Source organism: Panulirus ornatus, chromosome 11 (genome assembly GCF_036320965.1).
Source record: "Panulirus ornatus isolate Po-2019 chromosome 11, ASM3632096v1, whole genome shotgun sequence".
NCBI lineage: Eukaryota > Metazoa > Arthropoda > Malacostraca > Decapoda > Palinuridae > Panulirus > Panulirus ornatus.
Window position 1 is genome coordinate 7305824 of NC_092234.1, and position 11245 is coordinate 7317068.

The 11245-nt window shown below is 44.6% G+C and overlaps 4 non-coding genes across 4 annotated transcripts; 1 reads left to right on the forward strand and 3 right to left on the reverse strand.

Moving 5' to 3' along the window:
- Positions 1-207: 207 nt before the first annotated feature.
- On the reverse strand, positions 208-279 carry TRNAH-GUG (transfer RNA histidin (anticodon GUG)). The gene has a single exon. It is a non-coding gene; the product is annotated as a tRNA-His (tRNA).
- A 2555-nt stretch (positions 280-2834) lies between these two features.
- TRNAH-GUG (transfer RNA histidin (anticodon GUG)) lies at positions 2835-2906 on the reverse strand. Its single transcript has one exon. It is a non-coding gene; the product is annotated as a tRNA-His (tRNA).
- A 1196-nt stretch (positions 2907-4102) lies between these two features.
- On the reverse strand, positions 4103-4174 carry TRNAH-GUG (transfer RNA histidin (anticodon GUG)). The gene has a single exon. It is a non-coding gene; the product is annotated as a tRNA-His (tRNA).
- A 797-nt stretch (positions 4175-4971) lies between these two features.
- On the forward strand, positions 4972-5043 carry TRNAH-GUG (transfer RNA histidin (anticodon GUG)). The gene has a single exon. It is a non-coding gene; the product is annotated as a tRNA-His (tRNA).
- Positions 5044-11245: the final 6202 nt, after the last annotated feature.

Here is an 11245-nt window from a genome sequence, read left to right on the forward strand (position 1 = left end):
CACACACACACACACACGCACACACGAGGGTACGATGGTTACGAGCAACAGGGAACGAACGAACGTCCCTCCTGGCTCCGCGGCACGACCAGTTCAGAGGCCGGGACTATCATATCCACCACGAGTCGATCCCATGATATTCAAATGGGGTCAAGTCGTCTCCTTCCCCCCCTCACTTACTCCATGAAATCAAAAATTGTCATCCACTGCCGTGACCAGGATTCGAACCTGGGTTATTGCGGCCACAACGCAATGTACTAACCACTATACGATCACGGCCGCCGCGGATCTGAAGAAGGTGGAGTCAAGGTGAAGGAAAATACCTTCACGAACTAAAGAGGAAGTTCGCTACCAGGGTCTACCACAGTCTCCCAGCCTGTGTCGCCCCTGATACCATCATCACACACACACACACGCACACACACACACACACACGAGTTACACGGTAAGGCTAAAGGCTTTAAATCTGCCCACCTTGGAAAGAGAGAAGAGTGAGGGGTGACCTGATCACACCCTTTAAGCTTTTGAACCAGATTGATTACGTGGACGGTGAACACTTCTTCTGAGAGATGTAGGGAGAGAAAACGATCAAGAAGACAGAATAACATGAAATTAAGCAAGAAACTCGTTATAAAAATGTGTAAAGAAGCAGTTTTGTAGCATGAGAGAGTTGGATAACTGGAACAGGTTGAATGAGGATATGATTCATGAAGACATCATACATTAATCTACAAAAGTCTTTGATAGTAGAGAACTTTTAAAGAGATGGAGCCCCATGAGTCTGTGAAACTCCCTCTCCATATTCATAGTATATATAATTAATCACACGCAGAGGCTGAGATAGATAGATAGATGGAGAGAGAGAGAGAGAGAGAGAGAGAGAGAGAGAGAGAGAGAGAGAGAGAGAGAGAGAGAGAGAGATTCTGTCAATCACTTGTGGATAGATTCTAGAAGGGGAAGAAAGACAGGTATCTGTGGCGGCGTAGGGAAAATAACCACAGAAGGACTGGCAACGGAAATAAGATCACAGAACACGAGACCAACTGGAGGCAACAACAGAAAACTGGATCGTTACAGTCTCGTAAGGAAATGAACTTGAAGCTTTTCCTTGGGACAGTAATGCACGACCTATACTGACTTGTTTCCCCGAGAGGGTGGACGACACCCAGAGACGGGGGAAGCGTGTTGTGGCAGAAGCCGCGAAACCTTCACATCATGAAGACCTTGGTAGCCTGGATGTCCAAGAACATGACAGGAATGACAGAATAAGTGATGGACCAGGATGAGTGAGACAAACAGGAAGAGAAAGACACAAAGTATGAAGGGGGAAGGAGGACAGAGTGACAAGACATGAGCATCCACGACACAGACATGAAACGAGAAACACTTTGGGAAAGGTGGAGTAACATATATAGAGGTAAAACTACAAGGAAACGGAAGAACGGAGTGTCAAGCGCTTTCGTATATTACAATCTTGGTCTTGAGACCCAACATACAAAAGCGCTTTAGACGATTCGTATCTTCCGTTACCTTGTGGGATTTAACCTGCACCTCACGCACGGTCGCTGACTGTGTGTTTTGCATCAGTATACATGCACGTCACCTGTGGTGTACAGAAGATCTTCCATAACACAGTGTATAAAAAGGATCACCAGGTGTGGACGGGTGTTGAGGACACAGATGGAATACGTCCAAACCCCGACTGACAGACTCAAGATCGGAGTGAGGGGGCTCTCTCACTAAACTCATGCTAGTATCTGGAAATCATTTCTATTTACTGGAGGAGATCAAGTACGTTTCTCTTCCTACTCAATACTAAATAGCATTCTTGGGCTGATGCTGACCTCCATCCAGCCTGCAGCTGCCCTCCAGCTCAACGCTACAAGATGGAGAGGCTGTCCAACGCAGAGTCAATCACTGTAATGTGGAACGCTCTCTCCTACACGCAACTTTGGGGGCGTCAGGGACACTGTTCACTGCAAGAACAGTGCAAGAACCATTCAATAATCAGGCAAGTACCGAGCGTTCATTCTTCAAACATCACACACCAAGAGAGTCGCTTAGCGATACCGACCTGACACCCGGAGTGACTCAAGAAAGGTGTTCACACACCTGACCTTCATACCTGGAGGTCGTAGACGAGCTGAGTGCCAGCACAACAAGCGGAAGACTACTAACCCACTACTCCTGTAACCTTTACTCTCACCTCACACACACACGCACACACACACACATACCAGCCAGGACGCCGGTGATGTCCGCAAAAACGCGCTGACACCGCCGACAATACCGCAGGCTGACAGTGAAGTGGAGGCTAACCTTTACCTTGACAGAGATAAGAGTGCCGGGAGTACCTGAGCCTATGTTAAACCCTTGAATGCCATGATGGTACCATCCTTGAGCATGGCGGTACCATTCTTTGAGTATGGCGGTACCAGTTTTTGAGCATGACGGTACCGTAATCCTGGAGCATGACGGTACCATCCCTGGGTATGAAGGCGTGGCCCTCCTGTGTTTATGAGATGACGTCAGCTGTGAAGTGCGGTAGAAGGCATCAGGGAGGAAGGCGACGGTGTGTGTGTGTGTGTGTGTGTGTGTGTGTGTGTGTGTGTGTGAAGGGCTGCAGAAGGGCTCGCCAGCACACCAAAGTCTGGGTTCAGACAGCAATGAACAGCTGGGGGTGTGTGTGGCCACAAGACTCGACACTCGGGCAAACGTCTGTGACGATAAGATTATCACCATTACCCGAGTAATCGATCACTCGCGCCAGCGACGAAAGATAGCATTCGCTGCACAGGTAAAAGAAAAAAAAAATAATAAAAGCTGCTGTCCACTGCCGTGACCAGGATTCGAACCTGGGTTATTGCGGCCACAACGCAATGTACTAACCACTATACGATCACGGCCACTGCGGATCTGAAAATAGAAGCGACAAGGTCCGGTAAAATCTCTCCACGACCCAGACACAAGACGCCATAGGACTCTTACAAGTCTGCCGGCGCCTCGCTCTCCACCCATCCAAACACACACACACACACACGAGTAGTAGATGACGTAGATGACCATGATTCACGCATGAGCCTGCGGTTCGAATCCTAAGGACGACAGTTAGCCCACAACCAACCCTGGAGTTCGTCCTACCCCCCCCCCCCCCCCAAAGGTTAGGTCAATCAAAGGGTGCCTGGCTCATGTATGCGAATACTGGATAAATGGAATAAACTGAACGACGATGATACTGAATGTGGACGTCACTTTTAAGTTTAAAAACCAAAATGTCAGAGGACAGAGTTCAAGAGATGCCTCCCCCCCCTAACCTCACGAGTGTACAAGACCTTCCCCGTACAGTACAGTATGCAATTAAACATACACAGCTCAGCGGAATGATACTGTCACCATATATGAGGAGCTTTTCTTGGGTGCTCTGGCCAATGAATACACAAGGCCCCCCTCGGTCCACGCTCCTCAACTTGCCTCACATGCATCTATAGTTGTATAACTGTGTCCGCCCCACGAGTGTTGAGTGCGTGTACCGCCATTCCTAGACCAGAGGACGTGTGGGCTGGTGTATCAAATGATTCAACACACTGTCCAACGGTAGCAGAGCACACGGCGGCGAACCATTCTGTCGAAGGCGTGAGTTTCATGAGTCTTAACCACTTTACTGACCACCACCCCCCACACACGGTGAGGGCTGCATGAACGCGTCAGGTTCCATAGTGGGTCTTCTGGTCTTCGTCAGCGCCCCCTCCTGCCGAGAGAGAGAGAGGGGGGGAATGTTGCACACTGCTCGGCGATAGCCACCACCTCCTTGGCCAGTGACAGACGATTGCTACGACGAGAGGAGGGCGACGGCTTGGCCCAGGGGGAAGAGGCCAGTGAACCTCCTTCGTCGATTTCATCCCCTTGCGTAAGACAGTGCTGAACCCTGAGCACGACGGGACGACCTTAGGGTCTATAAGGTCCAGGTCTAGTTCCTAACCCTCCTAATCTTGGGCCATCACACCCAGGACTTAGGCCATCACACCTGGGTATTTCTCACCATCGTGATCAAGAGATGCAGAGAGCATGGTTGCAGAGGTAAAAATAAAAGAAAGCCCTCCACTGCCGTGACCAGGATTCGAACCTGGGTTATTGCGGCCACAACGCAATGTACTAACCACTATACGATCACGGCCACTGCGGAACTACAACTTTATAGTCCTCGAGGTGGACCAGCTAGACGCGCGCTCACTTCCTAAATCACCCTAGTCGTCCAAGCGTTCACCGAGTCCAGAGGCAAGACCGTAGTGCACAGTTGTCGTCCAGGCGTCCACCGGGTCGAGCCGTAGTGCACAGGTGTGTGAAAGACTGAACTAATCAGCTCAAGCTATATTCTACAAGTTCAAACAAACTGAGAACCATTAAGCTGGTAATTAGCACCAATTTCCCACACACACACACACAGGTGTTACCTGGCTTAGCCTGCCTGCGGTGACACCACGAGCGAGAGTCAGCTTCGGCCAAGGCTTGTATGGATGGAAAGGAGAATAGGCTTGTGTGTTCTCGCTCCAAAGGCATCCATCATTTTCCTGCTCCTTAATGGAGAGTACACTCGGAACTGGCTGAATCCCCTGTGGGGGGGGGGGGGACCTGGGTTGTTTGATGATGATGATAATAATAATAATAATAATAATAATAATAATAATAGCAACAACAATACGTATATATTGCATTACAAACGTAAACATATCAGTAGCAGACAATTTGTCTATGTCGGGTGTTTGGTCAAGTCTTGAGATAACATATATCGACCATACGAGCGGCAGTATTGACCCTAACAACCTCGTGCAAAGTTATTTACCTTACACTCTTGTGCCCAGGGCTATTATTTATTAAATCTGACGTAAGCATCGACTAGCAGGAAGATGTTGGGAGTGTGAGCGCGAGTCTCAAGGTGTATGTAGAAGCCGATACCTCGTAGGGTTCGCGACGGCCGTGATCGTATAGTGGTTAGTACATTGCGTTGTGGCCGCAATAACCCAGGTTCGAATCCTGGTCACGGCAATGGAACCCCACCCTCTTTTTTTCCAGCTAGGATCTCCAGCACGCCGTCATGACCGGAGGACATCATCATCTTGGATTTTGACTTGACCTGTACACAATAGCCAGCCTTACAAAGCTTACCATCATCCTGTTTTTCCCTCAAGGGTCTGAAGGCAAATTAATATTACCTCGTCTGTGAAATGGCTATGAAGAGAACAGACCATGTTAAGCTTCAGGTTAATTGGGATAAAGATGAAAGATCATGATGCTGTTACCATTTCATTCTCACAGAAAGCTGTGTCATCACAGTCCACAAATGATGTCTCTACACGGGAACTCCCGTCTTGCCTATCGTGGCTCCAGTGATGGAGTCGGCCTGCATTCGTCTCGGCAATCAATACCCTGATAATCGGATTTATCCTTCAGGAATCAAAATGATCCGTCGATCACTGCTACAACATTCCTGGTCGACTAGACGGAAGTTCAAAAAAAGAAAAAAACTGCAGTTCGTCCAGGCAAACGGGTAATCCGTGGGTCGGTTCTGTGTGTATTCGCTCTAGGGGAAAAAAAAAAAAAAAAAAAAAACTACATTTGGACAGGTCGCATCTATTTTCGTCCTAGCGAACAATCATCCGACGGTCAACTCTGGTATTGATTAACTTATCTGACGACTGCTAGACGGCGCGCTAACCGTTGCACACTGTTGCCCTTGGGAGGTTGGGTGGGTGGGGGGAACAACGACCCTCACTCCCCTGAGACGGCAGCAAGACTTTGATTCTGGGATAACCCACGCCTTTGTAGGCAAATCTGTTCACCTGTGTGGAATCTAAAAGCACCACATTAAAATCTATAGATTCTGCACGTCAGCCTCGGAATTTTCTAGAGATGATTATACGTAGCCATCCCTTACAACACTTATATCTATAAACATGGCAGTATACGTCATCATAAAAAGTTAGCTAATATCTTATTAAAATTTTAAGCCCGTGGACGTTCAAAGCTATATCCAGCATCGCATAGTTCGCTGAATCGTACTGATCCATAATTATACAACAGCGTTTTCATAGGATGTATCATTCATAAGAATAATTCAAGAACAAAAACATAAATACTAACTTGCATACGTTTTCTTCCTCGTAATTTTAGTACATAACAACTGCGCAATTTTGTAATACAATATGCATGGGTGACCGAAATAATAAAGACGTAATACTTGCAACACATCCACTGTTAAAGCCCACATTACCCAAGCCTTGTAGCAAGAGGCTGGAGTCACTCACCAAAATCCAAATTATAGTAAAACCTTTTCACGCAATCAACACTCAAAAAATCCAGTCCTCTTCGACATTAAGTCACCGTGAACCCTGTTTTCCTATGGACACCTTTGTTCATAATAAACATCCAATATTTCGACATAATTCTGAACATGCGACATTGTGTTAGCAACTTCCCAGAACTGGCCAATACACTCGCAAGTCCTAAGGCTTAGCATATATCCCCAGGGGCAACAGACAGAGCATTAATATCTACGCACCAGGGGCGTGACCTGACTTTAAAAGGATTTCAGCCATCCCGAAACCTATAGGGTTAATGTTACATAAAAAAAAAAAAAATACAAACCAACGTGGGGATAAAGGCATTAATGCAGAAAATATAACGTAGGATTACCAGAATTGTTTAACAAGTGGCGTCCTAGCTTCGTCTTTTCGTTATGTCAACTGACTGTTATATTTTTCTCTTGTGTCTCCCATGATGATGTGATTATAACACGAAAGTGCACTTGGGAACTTATCGTGTTTCATTTTCCCCGTGGACTCTTAGGAATATATATATATATATATATATATATATATATATATATATATATATATATATATATATATATATATTCTAAAATCAGAGTAGTTTTGATAATGTTTCTTTTTGTAACAGTTAACTCGTTTAAGAATAGTATGACGATTAAAGATAATCATAATCATACCATTCTTCATACAACTAATGTTATCATCAACGCCATCGTTATCTAATATATAACATCTAACAACATCATTTCGGCGAATCTTATTGTAGTTTCCTCAAGCAACGAGCCAGAGCGAAACGGTCAAACCTGTATTTGAATGATCATTTCCCGGGGGAAGCCACCACAGGACGCGCTTGTACGTTACTGGCCGGCAGCAGGGTGAAGGTGCTTTGGTGCACCTAAGTGAAGTATCACTGAACAAAACGACTGTATGCGCCAACTTACTGTAATTACAGGAGATGGCTTCCTGGACGCAGATAATTGGTGACGGTACTTAAGACGGATCATTTATTTAACATGTGGCCCACTGAAGCGCCAGCCTTTTAATAAACAAGTGGTTTATGTTGATGACTTTTTTTTTTGTAAATCTTGTAAAAAAAAACAAATGAAAATCACAGAAATAACCAGAGCTTAAATATTCCATACAGGATTCCTTAGCGAAAGCTTTGGTAAATTTAGAGCAAACCCTGGCTATCTAACGGTGGGTGAGTTGCCCCATTGAAGCAGTGCTGTGTTGTCATTAGTCGACGTCATTGCGATACATCTGACTACCCCAGTGGGTTGTGTGACCTAACGGAACACACACACACTGCATCAGGTTAGAGGTGGTGTCTTACGTTACTTCCCTCCCTCTCAGATTACACGTTCCCGGGTTAGTGTACTATGTCATCTACCCTTGTGTCGCGATACTTCTCAGAACTTTTTAAATCATGTAGTTTTTTACACCCTCTTTTTTTAAGGTGCCTTGCGTAAAAGTATGCCGAATCACCAGCTGTGTGTGTGTGTCAGAGTACGCAATAGTATTTGTAAGAGGTCGCCTACGTATGCCACGTGACCCCAGGGGCTGTGAGTGTACTGAGGGGCGCCCCCCACCCACGTATCACATGCCCCCGACCGACGTGTGAGAGATATACGCTCATCGTCGACTTTTTGAACATGGTGGCCATTTCCTGTAAACATGGCCGGCCATTTTTAACAAAGAGAGGGTAGCCAAGAATTGTTCACCAACTGCAATTTTTTTTTTTTTTACCTTACCGATTCGACTTATTCTTCGGGAATTCATAAAACGACTGAAATACTGTTTAATGCGTGTTTTCTGCCTTGTAAAATGTAAAGTTGGCTTGGGGTGTAGGAAGGGGACGAGATGAGGGTTCGACTACCCATGACAACAGTCTTCCGGTTTTGCCAACTTTGGCGAGATAAGAAGCACTTGATTGTCCAGGAAACCACTCCATAATTATAGCAATTTCGTCTAATTAGCTTCATTAACTTGCAATGCGAAAGCTCTATTTTCAAGAATAGCAGGAATGTGCTGAAACTAACCTATAATTATTTTCACGAGTTACTTGGGAACTCGGACTTACATCCCGCATGTAAGAAATCAACACAACACCTTATAATACTTATGACCAAACTCATTCCCTCGTCTTACATAAGTTTCAACCAAATATTGTCCTCAAGCGTTTTAAAAAATCCAAGTCTTAAATCTTATCCGTTCGTCATTTTCTCCTTGTATCAGTCACTTCTACTGCATAGTGTTCATCTTATAGAAACCTGACTTATAACGTGTACTCACCAAATATGTCCTTCCATAGGTTCAATGTTCACAACCTCACATTAATCATTACGTTCAACACCCGCCTACACACACATACCACGTCCCTCTGTGTTACTAAGAATCCTCTTTTTTTTTTTTTTTTTTTTTACATTACTAGGCTCCTACCACTTAGTGCAACACACACACACACACACACACACACACACACAAATAGCCTCACCGACTACATAACCGAAGCATAAGGGGCCGTCAGCAGTCTTTCACATCACAGGTAAAATAAAAATATGTTATGCCGGCGGCCCCTTTTTCTCAAGTCGCTTCCAAACCATAATGCTCACCTCCAAATAAGATCAGCTGGAGGCGTCGGGAAGTGAAAACAACTTACCTCTAACGTCATATCCGGTGACGTCACGGCCCGCCGTTGGAAAGGCTTCCACGAGTCGTTAGTGAAGTCTCTCAACTGTGTCTCAAGATGGCTACCACGAGCGTCCCCCTCCCTCCGCCGTCTTTGCACATGTATGCCACATCACTCCACCATCTGAGTTCTTCTGACACCATCTGTCTTACTTCTAAAGCCATCTGTAGTAGGATAGAGCATCTTTAACTGACAGACAACTTTCCAAAAAGGAATAACACGTATATTCAAGTTATAACTTCCCATACGACCGGAGGAAAAAGGCGAAAACTATATGGATCGACTTAACCAAATTTCTCCCATCACTGATTCTACACAAACATGGCCCGTGAGCGTCCCTAATATATTACCTTCCTAAATTGTTGTGAGCTTACGACACAACCACCTCCCTCTTACGTAAGCCGGACACAAAGCCTCGGTGCTTCGAGCATTCAATTTACATGACAAAAGTGTTATCCTTTTACATTGCCTTTACACTTATAAACTTATAAAGTGAAACTTAAATGATCAAGAACTTGCAAGTATCCCTTCTATCTTAGCGAACTGTTAAGCGAGACGCTGATGGGCTGACCTTTCAAGTAATCCCCTCAGAATGTGAACGTAACGTAATCCTAGTATGACTTTAATCTTCTACGTAATCCCCCTGAGTGTGAGCTTAACCTTAGACAAAAGCAATATTACTCACGGGTACATATGATCAGCCATTTATACAATGAAATCCTTGTGAACTAATCTTAAAACACAAATGATTTTTCCGAGTGTGCTAGACACTTACTACAATAAAACACACCTAACGCTTTCATTATTGTGGGCCTGGGACAACATACTATAGTCTTGTGTGGCTACAATAAAAAGTGAAACGGTCGTCAAGGGTTTAGGCTAACCTCACACCACAGGTTACTGGGGGCCCTCTCAGTCGCCAGTGACGCTGTATCCAGGTAGGAGCGCAACATTCCCCCCCCCCCCCCTCTCTCTCTCTCTCTCTCTCTCTCTCTCTCTCTATATATATATATATATATATATATATATATATATTATTACATGACAGCTAGAGACTGAGTGTGAACGAATAAGGCTTTTGTTGTCTTTTCCTAGCGCTACCTTGCACACATGAGGGGGAAGGGTTTTTTTAATTCATGTGTGGCTGGGTGGCGATAGGAATGAATAAAGGCAGCCAGTATGAATTATGTACATGTATATATATGTATGTCTGTGTGTATATATATATACATATGTATACGTTGAGATGTATAGGTATGTATATTTACGTGTGTGGACATGTATATACATGTGTATGTGGGTGAGTTGGGCCATTCTTTCGTCTGTTTCCTTGTGCTACCTGGCTAATGCAGGAGACAGCGACAAAGCAATATATATATATATATATATATATATATATATATATATATATATATATATATATATATATTCAAGGAGAAAAGAAGGCCAACATGGCAGTAAGTCACAACAGACGTTAGGGAGTACTTTACAAAAAGCCCGAGTATGTCTTATCCTGCGGTGATCAACGACGCGTTAACAATCTAAGAGCAGCCCTTGACGTCACGGCACAAAGATCGTACCCGGGAATGAAATATTTAACAAGCTGTCGTTATTTTGGGAGGGATGTTAGCAGCGGCCGATATTGGCTTTATTTCTTCTGCAGATACAACTGCGATTCCGATATTTTGAAGAAAATGAAACCTATTTTTACCCTTACGGCAGAACGTCCAAAGGACATGAAAAATAACCATAAGCAGCAAAAGCGTCATTGGAGTGATATGAATCCTTTGCCAGACCATTTGTAATATCAAATCATTTAAGTCTGCTTATTCTAATTTTACTGATAGCTGGTCAACATTTAGTGTGTCTATGTGTGGAGAGTGTAGGAGGGCAATGGAGCAGTGTTTGATATCTTCATTCTGGTTGTTACACCATGACCAAGAAGGGTCTTACGATAAGTTGAATCGGTTTTTGCAGAGTTGCAGGGATGGGTGTGATGTACAGAATGTAGGCGAGAAAGTATAACTCATGAATGACTGGGGAGTGTAGTTTCAGGTAGGTACACTTCTTGTGGGATGACGTTTAGAGTTATGGGTGGGAGATTGTTTAGCACTTGTGGGTAAATGTTTTCACAGTGCAGTTTTGTTGGGTATTTGTGAATACAGCCTGCTGAAATGCAAGGCAAGGGGATACTTTTCCTTTCTGTACGGGAGTTGGAGGGGAGGGATTG